Source organism: Lepus europaeus, chromosome 7, assembly GCF_033115175.1.
Source record: "Lepus europaeus isolate LE1 chromosome 7, mLepTim1.pri, whole genome shotgun sequence".
NCBI classification, from domain to species: Eukaryota; Metazoa; Chordata; class Mammalia; order Lagomorpha; family Leporidae; genus Lepus; species Lepus europaeus.
The window spans coordinates 3907941-3930349 of NC_084833.1; the positions used below are offsets into that span (position 1 = coordinate 3907941).

The following is a 22409-nucleotide window of genomic DNA, read 5'->3' on the forward strand; positions in this document are numbered from 1 at the left end:
GACATAATGGCAGTCAAGTTTTTTTGCCCAGAGTCTGTTAGAGATCAGAGGAACAAAGGCAAAGACATCCCAGCAGATGTGGGCACCTGTTCTGGGCGTGGAGGTGTGCGAGGGCCTGCTGCGGGGGAGGCGATGTGAGCACGGGTAAGAGAGCAATACAGAAGTCCACATCAAACCAGCGAGCCTCAACGGCCCGGCAAAAGGGCGTTCCCTCTGAAGCAGCCGAGATTCTCAAACCTCTGACCAGGGAGACCCTAAGAGCCAACACGTGAATCAGCCATCAGGAAATGACCTGCGACTTACTGGGGCACCAGAGGAAACAGGACTTACCTCTAGTATGGTCACTATCTGCAACCACGCAAGCCTCTGGCACCGGGGAAAGGGTGGTCCTGCGCGGTAAGGGGTGCTGAGGGCATTCCGCACCAGCGCGTGGGGAAGGCTGGAAACCCAGCTCAGCGAGTGCTCACTAAGTGGGAACAGTGTTATGTGGTTTGTGACTCACCCAACGTGAAAGGAGCGACAGTGGCCACCTCGCCCATCCTATGTCCCCCACAGCCACGGTGCCAAAGAGAACAGTCTCTCCTAATCGAGCAAAATCCTCGAGCACACTGAGATGTTCTTAAAGAACTGTCAAGAAGCAGCAGGCGTCAGACTAAGAACAAGCTAAGTATCAACTTTATTTTGTAATTTTAATCAGTGTTGTACTAGAAGACAGAATTGGCAAATGGTAACAAATATTTTTCAAAAAAGCTTTAGCTACAAAATCGTCAGTCTTCCCTGCCTAGCAAACCTCGGTCAGGTTACATGCAATCACTAAACACTCAGCTCCCCTACAACCACTACCGGCAGGTAAACCTTGGGGCAGGAGTGCTTTCTTCCGGGAACGGTTTAGCATGTAGCCTAAAGTGCAAAGACGAGGCATAGTCAGGGACTCAGGAGTAAAAGTCCAGTGTGGGACATGAGCGCAGAACATCCTCTGAGTCCTTAGAGCTCCTGATGAAAAGCAACCTCTAATCTCCTCCTGCTGTCCAGTAACACACCAGTAACAGCCACGTCCGGACCCTGGTGCAAGCACTCCTAACAGTGCCTTCCAACCATTACAGGCCGACCACACTGGCAGACTCGGACTTCCTGCTTGCCGACTTCACACCCCTTCAAGGTTTTGTTATCACTTCAGATGAAAAACGAAGACTGTGAGAAGTCAGATAAGCCACAAAAGGCCAGAGCTAGTAAATATGCTAGCCAGAACTGGAACTCAAACCAAGAGTGCGCACTCTTCCCATTATACCACACTGCCTCACCAGACTGTGGGAAGACCTGCTGAGCGACCTCCCCAGGCAGCAGAGCACAGCCCCGCCCCACGCCGGCCACGTGGGCACGTGGGCACGTGGCTGCAAAAGGCAGCAGCAGCAGGTCAGCTCCCGGACAAGCTCGGGCGCGGGAACCGTGGGACTCACTCACAAACAAGGAGGCTGGCAGCTCCCCTAGAAGAGCACTGGTGGGGGCCGCGGGGCCCGAGCCAGTGTCTCCACTAGTGTTGATGTACGGGCTGCCCCAGGCTTGGCCAAACGCATGGAAGGGGCCAGTGCTGTGGTGCAGCAGGTAAAGCCGCCGCATGTGGTGCCGGCATCCCATACGGGCTCCAGTTCGAGTCCCAGCTGCTCCACCTCTGATCCAGCTCTCTGCTGTGGCCTGGGAAAGCAGTGGTAGATGGCCCAGGTCCTTGGGCCCCTGCATTCATGTGGGAGACCCGGAGGAAGCTCCAGGCTCCGGATTGGCACAGCTCCGGCCGCTGTAGTCATTGGCGAGTGAACCAGCAGAAGACACCCTCCCCCTGCCTCTGCCTGTTACTCTGGCTTTCCAATAAGTAAATAAATCTTTAAAAAAATGCATAGAAAACAAAAAGCCAGGTGGGACAACTGATGTTAGACGACAGCATTCAAAAACCACTTGACATGATGAAACCACAAAAAAAATTTAACATGGATAGACATGAAAAACAAGATGGGGGAAACCAGGCGTAAGAAAACTTCATGGCGAAAAGAAACCAAAATGTCCAAACCGCTTAGCTGATCATGAGCTCAACATAAAGTAGCACTGTGACGTGGGCAATGAGCAGAGCAGCCTTAGACCAGGCACCGGGCGTCACTGCCACGACGACGCTGGGAGACGCCAGTTCCCACGGGAGCCCGCCCTGGGCAGCCCCGTCATGTCCCACGATACCACAGCCGAAGGGACTGCCAACCACATGGATCCAAAGAGGTGCCCAGGATGCCGGAAGACTCACCACTGCAGGGTAAAGTAACGAGCTTTGAACACAGGAAAGGGGGGGGGGGTCCTCCATCCACTGGTTCACTCCCCAGCTGGCCGCAACGGCCAGAGCTGCACCATTCCAGGTCTCCCATGTGGGTGCAGGGGCCCCAGGACTTGGGTCATCTCCCACTGCTTTCCCAGGCCACAGTAGAGAGCTGGATCGGAAGTGGAGCAGCTGGGTCTCGAACCGGCATCCACATGGGATGCCGGCGCCACATGCAGCGGCTTTACCTACTACGCCACAGTGCCAGCCCCAGGAGAGGTCTTTTAAGTACCATGTGTAAGAGAAGAAGTACCGGGCACAGCACCCAGAGATCAAGGGAGGACTAGTGAGTGAAAGACAGACTGTGAGCCAGCAGCAGAAGCAGGGACTTGAAGCGCAGGCCAGGCGAGCCTGGCTGACGGTCTATCAGGGCAGGCCACCCAAATGACTGCTGCGCTGGTTTAGGGATCGTCTTCCTAAGTCCATGTGATGCCAAAGTCACAGAACAGGGCTGCGACCGGGTTGAGTCACCTGTGGAGCCTCAGCAAGGAAACAGGGACCGTGCAACCTTCCAGACCGTGAGCTGACGTCCACCCAACTCTCCGCTCTTCTGGGAGCCACAGCGAAACAGGGAAGGACAAAGAAAAGGAACTGACCGCCACGGAGGACATCAGCAAATTTGTGAGAGACAAAGAAAATGGAGAAACAACTTAGGAAGGCAACACTGAGACAAGCGAGTTTTAGAAGAACGCATTACAATCCACCACCCTCCTCCTGGCCAGCCAGACAAAAAGGAAACTTCCCGGAGTTTCACAAACGCAGCTGCCGCTGTCCTCAGGGCCTGCAGAGGCCTCCCCAGGCCCAGACAGAGACGCTCAGGCACCCAGGGTTCCCAGGCAGCAGAAAAGGAAAGTATCTTAGCTGGTCTAGCGAGGGGAAACCCCACAATAAAGGGCAGACCGCAAGTCGGCAGACCCGGCACCTCCGGAAAAGACATCTGCAGACATGGAAGGTCTCAAAGATCTCACACCCTCGCAGGAAGCTGCTGAGGGAATGTGCGTCACTGAAACTCGACAGTGACATGAGACCAAGGACCCAGACACTGAGAAACAGGCCTGCAGGCCAGAGCCAGGGGACACCCAGCAGGCCAGCGTCCGGTCCATGGCAGGGGCTCTGCAGAGGGTGTCTAAGGGACTGCAGGCCAGAGTTGGGGACACCCAGCAGGCCAGCGTCCGGTCCGTGGCAGGGGCTCTGCAGAGGGTGTCTAAGGGACTGCAGGCCAGAGCTGGGGGACACCCAGCAGGCCAGCGTCCGGTCCGTGGCAGGGGCTCTGCAGAGGGTGTCTAAGGGACTGCAGGCCAGAGCTGGGGGACACCCAGCAGGCCAGCGTCCGGTCCATGGCAGGGGCTCTGCAGAGGGTGTCTAAGACAGGGAAGACCCAGACAGACTGCAGGAGGTACCTGAGCACGCTAAGAAAGGTGAACAATGAACCAAACATTCCTGTGGGTTTTTAACACTGATTGTATCCAAAAGTTGTGCTTTATATCAAAAACGGAAGAACCTATGCATGTAAGAGCTAAAACCTCCCCTTCACGTCAGAAGTCAAATGCATCTACTTTAGAGATGTGGAAATATGACAAAGGAGCTAAGGGATGAAGGCAGCGTCCTGAGTGCGTAAGGAGGAGGAGGAAGAGAGGACGGCGCTCCTGTGCTATGCACCTGCGTAGTGTCTCCACAGGTGCAGTGACTGCAGGCACAAAGCTGCTAACACACAGCCTGAGTAGAATCTTCTGTGATGGACAACTGATGTGGCGAATATGTTTAGAGCAATAAACGAGGTAACATCAGGTACAGGGGGAGAAAAAGGCTTAGACAAAATTACAAATGTAAAAATGTAGAGTGCACAAAATAGGACTGTTTTTGTAATATTCACGAGTAGACATCTGGGAGATGTCAAACACGCGTTGTGCTACTGACCAGTCCTGCCAACAGGGAACTTCATCCACACGCATGGGCCCCACCACCATCAGCTCTTGAGAGCGGTCAAGTTTTCTTATCAATCATAAAGTTCCACCGTGATATTTTGGGATTAGGGCCAAGACCGAAATGTTTCTGAATCAAAAGAATAGTACTCGAGCACCACTACTGAACAGTGGACGTCCAGTCAAGTTTCCTTTGCAGAACTCCTGGTATTTCTTAATAAATTCAACCCCAAATTGTCAGGCAACACCGTGCTCAAACTTCATACTACAGTAATGTCATTTCGACAAATAATTTCACTTGAATAATGAGGAGGTTTAAGTCCCTTCACTTCTTATGTTGTCAGAAATTAACGTGAGGGACTGGATTTCAGCGCAGTGGGCTATACGGCAGCCTGCAGCACTCCAGGCTCAAAGCCTGGTGGCTCAGCTCCTTAACGCACCTAGGAAAGCAGTGGAAAAGGCCCAAGTCTTGGGACCTTGGGACCCACGTGGGAGGCCTGGACAGAGCTCCTGGAAGACGTGAGATCCCCTTCCCACACAATGTCCAGGAGACGTACTTCTGAGCACACACCCGGGCTAAGCAGCATTCCCATGCTCAACGCAAGGCAACGGAAATTTCCCTGTGCGACTGAGGGGCGTGCGCCTCATCTTTTTTTTTTTTTTTTTTTAAAGATTCATTTATGTGAAAGTCAGAGTTATACTGAGAGAGAGACACAGAGAGAGAAGGCTTCCATCGGCTGGTTCACTCCCCAGTTGGCCACAACAGCTGGAGCTGCGCTAATCCGAAGCCAGGAGCCAAGAGCTTCTTCCGGGTCTCCTATGTGGGTGCAGGGACCCAAGGACCTGGGCCATCCTCCACTGCTTTCCCAGGCCACAGCAGAGAGCTGGATGGAAAGTGGAGCAGCTGAGATTCGAACTGGCACCCATATGGGATGCAGGCACTGCAGACGGCTGCTTTACCTGCTACACCACAGTGCCAGCCCCTCAGCTAACCTTCGACTGTAAGTGATTAATTTACAACACAACGACAAACTAAACTCAACTGAAGTCATACGCTTGGGGACTACAAACAATGTGCCAGCACCTATCTGTATAAAAGACATTTTTTCTTTTTTCTTTTCTTTTTTTTTTTTTGACAGGCAGAGTGGATAGTGAGAGAGAGAGACAGAGAGAAAGGTCTTCCTTTTTGCTGCTGGTTCACCCTCCAATGGCCACTGCGGCCGGCGCATCTCGCTGATCCGAAGCCAGGAGCCAGGTGCTTCTCCTGGTCTCCCATGTGGGTGCAGGGCCCAAGCACTTGGGCCATCCTCCACTGCACTCCCGGGCCACAGCAGAGAGCTGGCCTGGAAGAGGGGCAACCGGGATAGAATCTGGTGCCCCGACCGGGACTAGAATCCGGTGTGCCGGCGCCGCAAGGCGGAGGATTAGCCTGTTAAGCCACGGCGCCGGCCTAAAAGACATTTTCAAAGATACAAGTTATAAAATCTCATAGATCGAATGTATAACAGATTATATTGTTATTTTTAAGATTTATTTATTTAAAAGGCAGAGTTACAGAGAGAGAGAAAGAGAAATAGAGAAAGAGATCAATGTTCCATTTGCTGGTTCACTCCCCAAATGGCTGCAAGAGCCAAGGTTAGGCCAGGCTGAAGCCAGGAGCCAGGAGCTTCTTCAGGGTCTCCCACGCAGGTGGCAAGAACCCAAGCACTCGAGCCATCTTCCACTGCTTTCCCAGACACGTTATCAGAGGAGCTGAATAAAAACCAGAGCAGCTGGAATTCAGAGCAGCGCCTCTATGGGATGCCAGCATCTCAGGCGACAGCTTTAATCCACTGGGCCGTGATGCCAGGCCTCAGATCTGTCTGTCTCCCCCTCTCTCTGTAGCACTACCTTTCAAATAAATATTTAAAGCTTTAGTTTCCTACCACCAACTAGTGATGCCTATTTGTAAAAGTATTAAAGCTATAAAGCAGAAGTCAAAACTCCCATCTCACAAAATACTTAGTTAAAATAAGGGGGATCTCCTAAAAATGACTAATGAGATACACAAAGGAATGAACACAGAGGACCTGGACAATTCAAAAAGGCTTGACAAAAATGGAGGAAAAAAAGCAGAGCCCTGGCAGGTATGAAATCAAATACACAGAACAGGAACAAAACTACGAGACGAGAGCCAAGAGGTGAGCACCACTTGGAGAACGCTCCACAAAGGATTCACACAGAATAACGTGGCGATGGAGCTGAAGAACTCCAGGACCCACAGATCACGGAGAGGCGCCGGGGGCTGCCGTGTAAGGATGAGGGAATGCCTAGGGCTGGGCAGGTCACTCTGAGAAGCTGGGGGAGAGGGAGGCTATATGCAAAGCAGTGTTTCAGATGCTTAGGCCAGATCCACCTGCGGGAGAAGCAGAAACCCCTCACAGCAAAACAACTCAGCACCTCCCAGGAAATAATGCCTGGCCTGGCTTCACAGAAACTGAGATGGGAAGAGAAGGACAGCTGGAAGAATTACCACAGGCCTTGAAAAGCAGCCCACGGATCAGGATGTGAAGCAAACAGTCAGACACGACTGAAATTTCCAGACGTGGGATCAGCACCAGTTGTGTCCAACCTCTTCTCAAGATACAAGAGGAAAAGAAACCAGTGACATCTGCACGTCCCTCAAAGGACCCACTGTGTGACTTCCTACTAAGTGTTGACTGAGCTCAAAGTCAAAACTGCAGGGTCGGTCTTCAATCTGTTAAAACACTTCCAAGAGTTCCAAAGCAATAGCAATGAGGACTCCAAAGGAGACACGTGGCGGGTATAAAACAAAAACCCAACAGTCTCTCTCTCCCTCTCTCTCTCTCTCTGGCTTTCTCTGTCTCTCCCTCTCTCTCTGTCGCACACGCACACAGAGTGACACCATCAGTAAGCAGTGGCCTGGGTCACAGCCCTCGACCAGCAGGACCCAGACCTCCAGGTCTTTCCTGGATGTAACTCATGGAAGGAAACACTCACAGTCTCAATGGTCTTACCTTTCCAACCAAGGGTAAAAATTAAAAGAAACACTTTCTTCTCTGTGGCTCCTTGCCCATTACAGGTTATCCTGGAAACACTGTCTTCCAATGTAGTGCATCGGCAGATCAGCAGGAATAAAGTGAGATATGGATGTTAAACAGAAGCTCTCCTATTAAAAAAGAAAGAGGACACAGTCATACATACTCCTCCTTGGTCTGGTAACACCTACTTTTAAAAGACTCTGCTTCAGGGCTATGATTCACAGAGAATTACACATCAGAAAACCGAAAAGCTTCAGTTAATTGAAATCTTTCTATGTAAACGGAAAAAAACCAGTACTGTCATCCCTCTTATTTCAACTTTTTATAAATAATACTGTCACTTTTTATCTATTTATTCATTCCTTCATTTATTTATTTTAAAGGAAAAGTAACAGGGAGAGAAGGAGAGAAAACTCTCCCATCTGTTGGTCCACTCCTCGAAGGCTGGGCCAGGCCAGAGGGAGAAGCCCGCAGTCTGCCTGGTCTCCCAGTGAGGGGCAGGTGCTCAAGCACTTGGGCCATCATCTGCTGTCTCCCATGCGCATCAGCAGGGAACTGGACCAGAAGTGGAGCAGCCGGGACGTGCGTCGGCACTCTGACACAGAACACAGACGTCCCGCGCACAGGCTTAACCGCTCCATCCCAAGCACCACCCCTCTCCCTCAGGTTTCATCCTGCACTGAACAGCCACCCAGAAATACACACAGGTGCCGGGAAAGCACGCTCCGTAGCAAAGGAAAGAAACACACTTTGTCTTTTTCTTATGAAAACATCAATGGTATTCTTCTCAGGCGGAGGGTTAACTGCAAAGGCACCACACTTCAAAACACTGAACTTTCAACAGCGTCTTCCTGTCAAAGCCCCAGCAGCCCATATACCACCTACAACAATCACAACTCGTTCAGGACTATGAGCCAAACATCAAGGTTCCTGCAGTACCGAGCGACAGCCAAGTCCAGTCTCTCATGTCAATGGACCACATTGCGCACAATAAAGGAATATAAATGTCTTCCAAGGTACATGGCACATAGCTTATTACAGAAAAAGATTCAAACTGTGGACACTGAACTAGAAATCCTGTAAAATACAGTCTAAAAAAAAAAAAAAAACAAAGAAATGTTGTTCATCTAATGTTTTTCTTCCATAAAACACTACTACCATTGTGATCGAGTCAACATTTTCCCTCAAGTATGATAAACAGAAAAATTTTAAACATATTTTAAAAAAGAATTAAAAAAAGACGGCAAATAAATAAATCTTAAAAAAAAAAAAAAAGACAGTAACAAACTCAGGTAAAAATGTAATGAAACATAAAAATGGAACATTTACCAGGCAAGTGCTTTTTGAACATACTCTTGAAGTATTGTTGACCATCTAAAGTATTGCTTAAAATCATAAAAACCTATCAACGCTACTATGTGCTCCTGGAGTCCTTCCACTCAACAAAGCTGACCGTGTGAAACGTGGAACGCCAACCCTAGCTCAGTGCCGTTCCGACGCAGCATGCTGTTAGGGCTCTCAGATCCCCTGAAGATCTGACAGGTGGGGCCAGTGTCGCAGTGCAGCAGCCTAAGCCACTGTTGTGATGTTGCCAGTGAGTCTGGGAAGGCAGCAGATGATGGCCCAAGTGCTTGGGCCCCTGCCACCGACGTGGGAGACCTGGATGAAGCTCCAGGCTCCTGGCTTTGGCCTGGCCCATTCCTGGCTGCTGCGGAAATCTGGGAAGTGAACCTGCAGATGGAAGACTTCTCTCTCATGCTGTCTCTTCCTGTCACTCTTTCAAATAAATCTTTAAAAAAAAATTCCAACAAATATAATCTCCAAAATGCACACATGTACAAAATTTGGCATTTAATTCAAGTCGTTCCAGGATCCTCGAAGTCCATCTGCAATCATTTCTCCCACCACCCACAGGCTCCTAGCTGTCATGCCCACTAGACCTCACTTTCCCATCAGAGAACCAGGGCCGACTGCAGCGCATCTCTAACCTGCAGGGAGGGTGCGAGACACAGCCCGCTCTCTGGGAAGGGCCTGGTTTACTTCCTGAGGTCGTGAACACTTGTCTGAGAAGTATCAGGACAGGAGAAACTCACTCAAAAGATGGCGAACAATGACACCATGTGCAATTGCAGTACTGGGACTTCTGGGTAGAAAGGAGACAATGAACACACTTGGAAATGCTTCTACAACTATAATAAATAGACTGCTTCTGTCTTGTCTTTTTCCCCCCCAAAGATTTATTTATTTGGGGACTGGCGTTGTGGCATACTGAGTAAAGCTGCTGTCTGCAGTGCCACATCCCATATAGGCACTGGTTGTGTCCTGGCTGCCCCACTTCTAATCCAGCTCCCTGCTAACGGCCTGGGAAAGCAACAGACGATGGTCTAAGTACTTGGGCCCCGGTGAATATTAGAGCCCTGATTCTAACCTTTCTTGTCCCAACCCAGCCAGATGCCCTTATCGGAATCCTTTATTGCCAACTATCATTCAAGACCTTTACTCTCTAGAAGACTCAAGGACACAAAACATTTGCTGACATTGAGGAAAAAACCTAAATAGACAGTGGGGGCTCCCCAACCAAAGAGTTCAACCAGCCAACCTGCTGCCATGTTCACAGCCGGTAAGACACCCACACCGGAGCTTCTGTCACTCACTCTTACCACAGCCTTTAAACACTTTTCGTTTTCACTTCGAGAATCATTGCAAGGGCAGTGTAAGAAGCTGTCACACAGTCTTAACCCAGAATCACCAACTGACATTATCACGGCTTCCCCCCCCTCCACAAACATCCTCACCCACACAGGCACGTGACTGGGCCTGCGTTTTCCAAGGGCACGGTCTGCTCTCACAACCACAGTACGGAGCTCAACACGGGAGTTCCACAGCTGAGCGTCAAGCAGGGACTACGAGTTCACACTCATTCCAGCAACTGCTCTTTGTGTCCCTACAGTCCCTACAGCAATCCCCGTGCGATCCAGGGGCACAGTCACACCTCACGTCACATCTCCATCCCTCTCATCGGAAAACAGTCTCCACAATATTCTCCCTTCATCTCACTGACATGTACGAACACAAGTCACGCGTTCATGGCAGGAACTCTATGTCAGTAAGCTTTCTTTCCTACAGCAATCACATAAACAGACACAAAGTCAATTTGCCCCATTGCTGATGGTAATTTTGATCACTTGGTTAAGACAATATCTGCCGAATTTCTTCACTGTGGAGTGACCAATTTCCCTCAATAATTACTAAGAAAGGAATCGTGGGAAGACATTTTAGACTATTTTCGTACAGCATTCATCCCATAGTTTTAGTGCCCAATGACAATTTGGTTCTCTCCAACAATTACAAAATGATAGGGCTTTTGTCGCTCTACTATTTCTACATTTATTTTTATCATTTTCAAAATTTTTATTTATCTGAGAGCACAGAGAAAGAGTCAACCAGAAAATGAGCTTCCATCTGCTGGTTTACGCTCCTAAATGTGCACAAGCCAGGCCTAGAGGAGGGCTGAAGCCAGGAGCTGGAAACCAGGAACTCAATCCAGGCCTCCCACACGGATGGCAGGAACCCAGCTCTCTGAGCCATCACCATCACCTCGCAGGGCTGGCATGAGCAGGAAGTTGCACTGAGGAACCAGAGCCAGGTACTGAACCCAACTACTACAATGTAGGACAGGAACATCTTATCAGGTAGACTAAATGATGGCTCCCTCCTTCTGCATTTACTCACTCACACCCTTACTAAAAAAAAAAAAAAACTGCCACCTACTTGAATGCAGAGCAACAGAGAAGTGGGGAGAGACAGATCTTCCATCTGCTAGTTCAGTCCCCAAACGCTTGCAAATGGCCAGGGCTATGCCAGGCTGAAGCCAGGAGCCAGAAACTCCATCTGGGTGTCTCACGTGGTGGCATAGCCCATCTCCTTAGCCAGCATCCGCTGCCTCCCCGGATGCAGAAGCAGGAAGCTGGATCAGAAGTGGAGCAGCCGGGCTGGAAATGGGTGTGCAGCAGCAGCCTCACTGGCTGCACCCCAATGTCCACCGTACTTGTCAACACTCTAATCAGGATGGTATGTCTCCTTGTGGCCATGCATTTTTGTCTGTCCCTACTTAGTTATCAGTAGGAGCTCACACATTATAAATAATATCATTACTCATTCTGGTGCTCAAACTGTCCCAGATTGGGCCAACAGGAGCCCCTTCAAGCAGTCTCTTGTGTGCTTTTCATATTTTTTGAGCATTTTGAAATTCTCTAAAAACATATTCCAGATCCAGCTTGTACACTATTTGCCCCTGGTCTGCAGTCAGCCATCTCTCTAAGGAGTGCTGAGGCTCCTGGTCATGTTGTCTAGAGATGAAGATCTGAAGGCTAAGCATGTCCACAGATACTGGGGTCTCCTCTCCCTGCCTGTGACACTGCACAGAGCCAAGAAAGAGGTCAACTTCAGATGACCTGACTAAGTATTAAGTAACCATGACTCTTAAATATGGACAAAAACCAGATTGTCAGACACCTCCAGAAGCCTCTACCATGTAAAAGTAGCAAAAACACACAGGCACACTCAGAAAAAGCTGGAGAACGGAAGGGAAATACAAACGAGGGGAGGGACAGAGAAATGTGATCTACTCACAAAGAGAGAGCGCATCCATTAAATAAAGAAGACAGCACCCAGGGGCCGCTATGGTGCAGCAGTGAGACATCGCTGCAACGTCCCACCCAGGAAACGCACCTAGGAAAGCAGGGGAGATGGCCCAAGTACTAGGGCCCCTGCACCCACGTGGGAGACCGGATGGAAGCTTCTGCCTTTAGCCTGGCCCGGCCCTAACTGTTGCAGCCATCTGGGGAACGAACCAGCGGAAGGAGATATCTCTCTCTCTCTCTCTCTAACTCTGCCTTTCAGATAAATATATAAATCCTTAAAAAAAAAAGTTTACAGCAGAAATTAAAAACTGAATAGAAAGGCTGGAAGATAAAAAGGAAAACAAATTAAAGACCAAGAGAAAAGAAAACTAAAGGCTAAAATGGAACAAACAAAAAAAAAATGAAAGTAACAGGAATTCTTTTTTTCTTTTTCTTTTTTTGACAGGCAGAGTGGATAGTGAGAGAGAGAGAGACAGAGAGAAAGGTCTTCCTTTTTCCGTTGGTTCACCCTCCAATGGCCGCTGCGGCCGGCGCACCACACTGATCCCAAGCCAGGAGCCATGTGCTTCTTCCTGGTCTCCCATGCAGTGCAGCGCCCAAGCACCTGGGCCATCCTCCACTGCACTCCTGGGCCATAGCAGAGAGCTGGCCTGGAAGAGGAGCGACCGGGACTAGAACCCATTGTGTGGGTGCCGCAGGCGGAGGATTAGCCTAGTGAGCCGGTGCCGGCCGACAGGAATTCTTAAAATGAAAACAAAACAGAAGAGAGGCGATCAGAAAAATAATTCTCCCCAAAGTCCCTGAAAACAGGCTGACACCAAGTAACACCACAAAAATTTCACAGCCCTGGCAGCACAAGAGCCCAGATCTCCTATAAAGGATCCAAAGTCTAAACAGCTTCAGAATCCTCAGGAGCAAAACAAAGGGCAAAAAGATAACAAAGCAACCACCAGAATGGCTAACTACCCAAAGCCAGAAAATCACGGCAGGATATGGAGACTGCCCCCACGATGCACTGCTGGAGGGAATGGAAGGTGGGACATATGGTGGTTCCCCAAAAATTAAAACAGAATTGCCATGTAATCTAGCAATTCCACTTCTGGGTCTATACTCAAAAGAAATGAAAGCAGAGTTTCAAAGAGATCTGTACACCCATACAATGGTGCTCCATTAACTTCATGGACGTCTAGTGGCTACCATGCTTGATCCCATGTACAAGTACGTGGGTTCAAAATACGGCTCTGGCCCTGACTCCAGCTTTCTACCAATTCCTTTGAGTTTCAACCACTACAGTCACTTGGGAGGATGGGCCAGCACATGTGAGCTCCTTCTGAAGGAGTTAGAGAGAGAACGATCTTCCATTTGCTGGTTTACTACCCAAATGCTAACAATGGCCAGGGCTGAGCCAGGCTGAAGCCAGGAGCCAGGAGCTTCTTCTGGGTCTCTTTTGTGGGTGCAGTGCCCACATGGGATGCTGGCGCTACCGTCAGCAGATGAACTAGCTGCTCCAAGCACCGGCCCCATGGTACATATAATTTTTAGTCCAAAGTACCATGGTTGCTTTCAGGATAGGGAAAGAAGGGTGACATAGTTAATGACTGTTGTTTATCTACCCAAACTCCTAGAACTAGCTGACTCTAAGCTGTGCACAAAAAGAACTTTGACTTAAAAATTTTTAATATAAATTCTAAAGAATCTTGATGTGGGAGTTAGTATTAAATACTGAGGGGCCGGCGCCGTGACTCACTTGGTTAATCCTCCACCTGCAGCACCGGCATCCCATATGGGCGCCGGGTTCTAGTCCCGGTTGCTCCTCTTCCAGGCCAGCTCTCTGCTGTGGCCCGGGAAGGCAGTGGAGGATGGCCCAAGTGCTTGGGCCCTGCACCCCATGGGAGACCAGGAGGAAGCACCTGGCTCCTGGCTTTGGATCAGCACAACGCCGGCCGTAGCGGCCATTTGGGGGGCAAACCAACAAAAGGAAGACCTTTCTCTCTGTCTCTCTCTCACTGTCTAACTCTACCTGTCAAATAAATAAAATAAATAAAGTATTAAATACTGAGATCACAGAGTATGGTATCAGCCACTCACTAGCTATGTAGCCTAGGACAAACCATTTAACCCGAGCACCCACTTCTTTATTTACAAGATAAGGAAGTTGCAGTAAATCAGACTTTTCTTCCTGCTTCAATAATTTGTGAATCTAATATTAAAAACAAGTCATCAAAGTTTACACATTGTACAGCAGCTACAGACACTGGGCAAGCTAAATTGCAGAAAGTAATTTAATCAGGCCTTGGTGAAGAACATAGATGGAGGAGTGAAATGTAAAAACAAAAGCCCAAAACAATAGTTTTAAGCTGGGCGGGGGGGGGGGGGGGGAGGGCAAGAGGGTAAGCTGCTAGGAATGAACACACAGGGTCCCTGGTGCTGGCCTGCAAAGCATCCAACGATGATACCCAGACAGACCACGGCAGGAGACCGCTGGAAAGGCTGGGCCAGAGGAGATGTTGCCTCTCACGGGAAACACACATGATGGAGAACCTGCAACACGACAGAAGGTTCTCCCCAAAGAACATCACGACTGAGAAAGGGAAAACTCTCCTAAGTAGTTACTTTCTAGAATACCACGGTTTCTACGTCACGACTCCAGGACAAAATGGAGAAGTGTTCTGGCACAGTGGGCTAAGCCGCCTCCGCCTGGGATTGCCCTGCTCCCTGGCAGGGTGCCTGGCCCCCAGGGCCACATCCACTCTGATCCACTCTGAAGGGCAGCAGCCGGCGGCTAACGCAGACCCTGGGAGGCAGGGGTGAGGGCTCAGCGACAGCTTCCTGATAGTCACGTCAGACTCGGCTGGGGCTCCTGCGTCTGGGCTTCTGTCTGGCCCAGCCCCAGCTACTGTGGGCATTTGGGAAGAGGACCAGAAGGAAGTCCTCTCCCTCCCTCCCTCCCTCTCTCTCTCTCTCTCTCACAAAAAATAATAATCATAATAATCAAAAAATATCAAAAAAAGAAAAATGAGGTCAGATTTCGCCTTAAACAGCAAAACAGCAGATTCCCAACCAAATAACATCTAAATGCACTGTTTAATCAAAAAAGTTGATTCTAGCAGAAGTGATCAGTCAGCCTTAAAAAACCTTTTGTGCTGGGGCTGACACTGTGGTGTGGCAGGTAGGGCTGCTGCCCGTGCTAACAGCGTCCCATATGGGCATGGGTTCCCAGTCCTGGCTGCCCCACTTCTGATCCAGCTCCCTGCTAATGCACCTGGGAAGGCGGCAGAAGATGGCCCAAGTGCTTGGGCCCCTGCACCCATGTGGGAGACCCGGAAGAGGCTCCTGGCTTTGATCTGGCCCAGCTCTAGCTCTGCGGCCATTTGGGGAGTGAACTAGACAAAGGAAGATCTTTCTTTCTTTCTTTGCCTCGCCCTCTCTCTGTTTGTAACTCTGCATTTTTTTTTTCTGCATTTCTTTAAAAAAAATATTTATTTACTTGAGTGGCAGAGTTACAGAAAGAGAGGGGGGAAATAGAAAGGTTTTCCATCCATTGGTTCACACCCCAAATGGCCACAAAGGCCAGGGCTGGGCTGATCTGAAGCCAGGAGCTTCTTCCAGGTCTCCCAAGTGGGTGCAAGGGCCCAAGCACTTGACCCATCTTCCACTGCTTTCCCAGGCCATCAGTAGGGAGCTGGATAAGGAGTGGATTGCCAGGGCCTCAGGTGGCGCCCATGTGGGATGCTGGCACCACAGGCAGAGGCTTAAACTACTATACCACAGTGCCGGCCCCAAATAAATAAATCTTAAAAAAGGGAAAAAAAAAGAAAGAAAGAAAAAATTTGTGCCAGTACTACACAAAGGGCTTTTCAATCCTGTTAGTTATTATTTCTATTTTATAGTTGAGGATAATAAGGATTTGCCCCAAATCACTCTGAAATAAACACTGAAATCATTCAAAAAGAAAACAAACAAACAAAACTCCTCACTTTAGGGGGAAAATATGCTTCCTAGGCTCTCACATAAATTTTAGTACAAACACAATAGCTCACAAAGGGAAGCCTAACCCTAACCCTATTACCTAGCACCCAAGAACACTTTCCCCTTGCATCACAAAGCACACACAACTAAATGCCCACTTGATCACACACAGATAAGGCCCAAGCCTGGACACACAAAAGCAAGGAACTCTACGCCTTACCAGCAACAGAAGTCCAGGCAGGCAGCCTCCACCCAAGGGTTTTGTAAATGTGCGTCTCCAGGGTCCCATGGCTCCAACTGTCCTCATACCTTCTCTTGAACCCCAAATGTAAAGAGATCAAATATCATGAGATGAGAAGCTAATCTATCTCTGAGAGCCTGTTCACCATTTTATCTACAATCGTTTGCACACTCTCAACTTTTAAAAATCTACAAAATTTTTAACACAAGACACCATCAAAAACTGCACAAATGCCCACAGTTGGGAGACACTACTCAGATAAGTAACAATTTCCATGTCTTCAGAGACATCTTCCAACAACAAAGATTATGGATTAGTAACACAAGGCTTCTAAAGCATTCATCAAAAGCAACAGAACAAGAATGTAGACAGACCACTGTGTGCAGTACAAAGACATCCAGGTAACTCCATTCTACCATCTTCACAAGCCTATCACTTACAAACTCAGATAAAGACTTTGGCGCCTGACTGGTTCCATCGCTGTGTCACTGTCTGGCTATGCGCTGTCTGGCTATGCCCTGTCTGGCTATGTGTTGTCTGGCTATGCCCTGTGTGGCTATGCCCTGTGTGGCTATGCCCTGTCTGGCTATGCCCTGTGTGGCTATGCGCTGTCCGGCTATGCCCTGTCTGGCTATGCCCTGTGTGGCTATGCGCTGTCTGGCTATGCCCTGTCTGGCTATGCCCTGTCTGGCTAAGCCCTGTCTGGCTATGCCCTGTCTGGCTATGCCCTGTCTGGCTATGCCCTGTCTGGCTATGCGCTGCCTGGCTATGCCCTATCTGGCTATGCCCTGTCTGGCTATGCCCTGTCTGGCTAAGCCCTGTCTGGCTAAGCGCCTCTACAGACACTCAGATCACTGCAGGCCCACTTGAAGCCAGCTCATTCCAAGTTGCTGCTAAAACAAAGCCAAGACATAAATTGATAAATTAGCATAAATTAGCATCCAAAGTAAAGCCCAAAGAACTACCTCTGCCCATTAAAACAAGGGTACAAAGGACTGCACGATTCCAACTGCCAAACTGTACTTAGCTGGTTCAGTACATAATCAAGCCAGGTTTGATGTAAAAGCCAAAACTTCCAGAATTCAGAGTACAACAGCAAGGAAGACATCAAAACCTTTTATATGGCATTTTGGTCATCAACGATTAGTATCTGAGATTAAAGTAGAGAGATTACTGGGGAGAGGGAGCAATGGAGAAATGACAGACAAAGGGTTAACACCTCATTAGGACAAACCCTACAGCAATACACTGAGACATTCAGTACAGTGCAAAATCACATACTGTACATTTCAAAACTGCCAAAAACAACTTTCAAATATACGAACCACAAAAGTAAGTATTTCAGGTGATGGATACGTTAACTGGCCTGATTTAATTAGCTCATATTGTATTCATTAATAATGTCACTTTGTATCTCCCCACACATAAAGTATGTCAATTCAGTCAAAAACTAAATCGTTAAAAACATGAATGTGTTCCCTGATTGGATTTTTCTTCTTCTTCTTTTTTTTTAAAAAGAGATGGAGACATTGCCGGTGCCTCGGCTCCCTTGGCTAATCCTCTGCCTACGATGCCAGCACCCCGGGTTCTAGTCCCAGTCGGGGCGCCGGTTCTGTCCCGGTTGCCCCTCTTCCAGGCCAGCTCTCTGCTGTGGCCCAGGAGGGCAGTGGAGGATGGCCCAAGTGCTTGGGCCCTGCACCCCATGGGAGACCTGGCTCTTGGCTTTGGATCAGCGCAGCCATTTGGGAGGTGAACCAACGGAAAAGGAAGACCTTTCTCTCTGTCTGTCTCTCTGTCCAACTCTGCCTGTCAAAAATAAATAAAAAATAAGAGAGAGAGAGAGAGAGAGAGAGAGAAAGAGATGGAGACAGAGTTCCCAGCTGCTTGTTCAACTCCCCAGCTGCCCACGATAGCAGGATCTGAGCCAGGCAGAAGCAGGGAGCCGGGAACCCCTTCCAGGTCTCCCACAGGACCGGCAGAGACCCAAGGGCTTCAGCCATCATCTGCTGCTCCCCGGAGTGCTCATTAGCAGGACGCTGGAATTGGGGAGGAGCCAGGATTCGAACCCAGGCACTCGGATACATGATGCAGGCATTCCCAACAGGTGATTTCATCATTGGGCCGTTCGCCTGTCTTAAGGATGGGATTTTTAACTGGCAAAATCAGATACCTAAGACATGGAGAGAGAGAGACAGACAGACAGACAGACACGAGAATAAACCAGATACAATCTTATCACTGTCCTTAAAAAGTGGATAAACATCATCAAAGAAAAGGCCCAGGCCGCAACGAGCAGCAACACTGTCACAGCTCAAGTTAAGCTTTTCCTTCCTAGTTCTGCGCGTGAACCTTCTAATTTCTATTTAGCAACGCCAGCCAGGCTCAAATGTCTTGGCCTGCACCTTCCTAAAGTTCTCAAATACTTAAACAACAAAAGCACTCTAGACGGGAGTGGTTCAATCCAGTAGCTTACAAACCAGACACAGTTACTGAATACCTGACTTGTGGTTAGTAAGTCTAAAGAAGAAACATTTTACATTGCTTCATTTTAACCATTTAAATATAAACAGGCTGACAGCTTAAAGGACACCATTATACAAAGTTACATTAGCGTTGCTCTTGGTTTTTTGTTAAAGATGTATTTGTTTACTTGAAAGGCACAGTGATAAGAGAGGGAGAGACAGAAATCTTCCGTCTATTGGGTTACTCGCCGAATGGTCTCAACGACCAGGGCCGAGCCAGGGTGAAGACTCCACGTTGCCAGGACTCACACCAGCACGCCGATATGGGCTGCAGCATCGCAAGAGCTGCTAGACCCACGGTGCCACAATGCTGGATCCTGATACATTAAAACTAAACAACACACAACACATGTCTGCGGTCGACAATCCTGGACGAATAAGATCACACTACTAGTTCTCAACTTAACCAAAAGTGTAGGAAAAACTCAACTAGTTTATAAAGGAACTCCATAATTCTAAATAAAATGGAGTAGCATAAATTAATATTCTTCATTAGAAAAGCAGCAATGTAGTTAAAGCCAAAATCTCTTTAAAAATTATGGCAGCTCCCTTGACCTGTGGGGTCAAGGGTTTCCCATTACCCCTGTGGACCACCCAGCTTAACGGGGAAGGCACGCGGGCCCTGTCAGTCAGTATTCCGGCAGGACACGGCAACTCTCAGTCTGTCTGCTCATCTCTAAAATGAAAGGTTGAGACTAAATAATTATGGAGAATTTTCAAGTCCTAAATTCTTCATTCCTTTGGATCTATGAAGTATAAAGCAAAATGTAAGTAAAACCAGGATATTCAAAGAAATGAAGAAAAAGAACCAATAAAGACCACAAACTCTTAATAAGTTAAGTAAACTTAAACAAGATCTTCAAACAGTCCCAACACAGAGACAAGCTGTGCTCTGCTGAGAGACTGACTTCTGATGTTTGGATGAGCCTTGTTTCACATTTTTGCTTTAGTCCACACATAAACTCTGCTATCTCCAAAGAAGGCCACGCTGCAAAAAGGCCGAGAGCGCCAGGTTCATGTGCATAGCCTGAGAACAGACAGCTCACGGAGGTCTAACGGTCCCTTTCTGCCAGAGCTGACTAAGGAAGTCTTCCTCCCACATCACACTGCTGAGTATGCAGTACAACCCCAGCTGCTACATTCAAGGCTTTCAGCTCACATTAGATGCCCGCCTACTTATTGATGATTCAAACCAAATAGTAAAATGATGCTCTTTTGATAGGACCTGTGGTGATTTTCGGGTGAATGAGTAAACAGGAGTGTGAATTCACCCAGGAGGTTTTCTTGTGTATACCCAGTACATACACAGGACAGGACAGAGGGGCAGTGCTGTGCGTCGTGAGCTTCTCTGCCATGCTGGCATCCGATATTAGAGCACAAGTTCCAGTCCTGGCTGCTCCACTTCCAATCCAGCTTCCTGTTCAGGCACCTGGGAAGGCAGAGATGGTCCTAAACTTGCCAGGATGGAGCTCCTGGTTCCTGGCTTCAGTCTGGCCCAAACCTGGCTGCTGCAGCCATGTAAGAGTGAACTTACATATGGGAGCTGGTTCTCTCTTGGTAGCTCTACGTTCTCTCTTGGTAGCTCTATGTTCTCTCTTGGTAGCTCTACCTTACAAATAAATATAAATCTTAAAAAAAAAAAAAAAAAGGGCTGGCACTGTGGCATAGCAAGTAAAGCCGCTGCCTGAAGTGCCGGGATCCCGTATGGGCACCGGTTCGAGTTCTGGCTGCTTCACATCTGATACAGCTTTCTGCTGTGGCCTGGGAAAGCAGAAGATGGCCTAAGCCCTTGGGCCCCTGCACCCATGTGGGAGACCCAGAAGAAGCTCCTGGCTCTGGATTGGCCCAGTTCCAGCTGTTGCGGCCATTTGGGGAATGAACCAGCGGATGGAAGACCTCTCTCTCTCCCTCTGCCTCTCTGTAACTCTTTCAAATAAATAAAAATAAATCTTTGAAAAAGAAATGAAGAAGAAAAACAGAGTCCGCAGACAATTTTAACAGCTATCTAGAGAAGAGAATATAGACTAATGACTTAATGACATGTGTTAAAAGCTGAAAGGCTGGGGCCAATGTTGTGGTGTAACAGGTAAAGCCACCACCTGTGATGCTGGCATCCCACATAGGCACTGGTTCACATCCTGGCTGCTCCACTACTGATCCAGCTCAGCTCTGAGAAAAGCAGCAAAGGATGGCCCCAGTGCTTGGGCCCCTGCCACCCCCGTGGGAGACCAGGAGGAAGCTCCTAGCTCTACCTTGGCTGTTGCAGCCGGCTGAAGAGTGAACCAACGGAGGGAGGACCTGTTTCTGTCTCTTCCTCTCTAGCTCTTTCAAAGAAATAAATCTATCCCCCCCCCCCCAAAAAAAAGCTGAAAAGTCAAGGCAGAATGACAAGATTAACACAGCTGTTTTTCAAAGGCATATTTTTTAAAAAGATTTACTTGAGAGGTAGAGTTACAGACAGAGAGAGAGAGAGAGAGAGAGAGAGAAAGAGAGAAAGAGAGAGGTTTTCCATCTGCTGGTTCACTCCCCAAATGGCTGAAAACAGCCAGAGCTGTGCTGATCCAAAGCCAGGAGCCTCTTCTGGGTCTCCCATGTGGGTGCAGGGGCCCAAGGACTTGGCCGTCTTCTACTGCTTTCCCAGGGCACAGCAGAGAGCCAGATCAGAAGTGGAGTGGCCAGGACCTGAACTGGTGCCTATGTGGGATGCCAGCACTGCAGGTGGCAGCTTTACCTACTGTGCCGCACAAAGGCACATTTTTATACCAGACCCTGTGCTATGTTTCTCAGTCTTTAAAAAGAGGGAGAAACAACTCTCATAAGAAAATGACTTATAGTAGGATACAGCAATCAAAAATGACACTTTCTTGGAGAGTATGTTTTACTTGACATAGACTAACTTGATTCAATCAAGCCACTGTTTTTGCTGTAAAGGCAAAAAAAAAAAAAAAAAAAAAAAAAAAAAAAAGCCAGAGTTCTAGAAGTGGAAATGCTGGATCAAAGCACACTTCTAATTAGGTGCATATTGCCAAGTGGCTCTGCAAGGTCAACCTGTGAACGCTGTCCCCGCTCAGCGTTTGCTTGCGTTCCTCTGAGTGAGGCTGAGCACTGCTCATGTCTAAGGGTCGACTGACTTCACTTTTCTGCCATGTGTCTGCTTATAGCCTTTCACTATTTTTCTTTTTTTTTAATCTCTCCCCATATACTACTTTAAAAAAAAAGATTTTATTTGAAAGGCACAGTTACAGAGAAGGAGGGAGAGACAGAGAAAGGTCTTCCATCTGCTGGTTTACTCCCAAAATGGCCGCAACAGCCAGGGCTGGGCCAGGCCAAGGCCAAGAGCTTCATCAGGGTCCCCCACATGGGTGCAGGGGTCCAAGGACATGGGTCACCTCCACTGCTTTCCCAGGTGCATCAGCAGGGAGCTGGATAGAAGTGGGGCAGCTGGGAGCTGAACTGGCGCCCTTACGCGATGCTGGTGCTGCAGGCACATTAGCACACAACACTAGCCCTGTCCATTTTCTCATGGTCTGGTTTTCTCAAACATTTGCAATGGTTATTTAGAAATAAGAAAATGTCCCTTCCGTCTGGTAGCATTTCCCCTTCTCAGTCTGTACCATACAATGGCACAGCTCTTTCACACCACCAATGACCTCCAGAGGGGGCTAAAGCCAAGTGCGATCTCTGTCCTCACCCTAGCCTCTCAGCAGCGCTCAAC

At 48.6% G+C, this 22409-nt stretch overlaps 1 protein-coding gene across 8 annotated transcripts in view; it reads right to left on the reverse strand.

Moving 5' to 3' along the window:
- PPP6R3 (protein phosphatase 6 regulatory subunit 3) overlaps positions 1–22409 on the reverse strand; it is a 148571-nt gene that overhangs the window by 87973 nt on the left and 38189 nt on the right. For all 8 annotated transcript variants that reach the window (XM_062195708.1, XM_062195707.1, XM_062195706.1 and 5 more), the window contains exon 2: positions 7296–7447. The gene's annotated coding sequence lies outside the window, so the exon portion shown is untranslated. The remainder of the gene's footprint in view (positions 1–7295; positions 7448–22409) is intronic.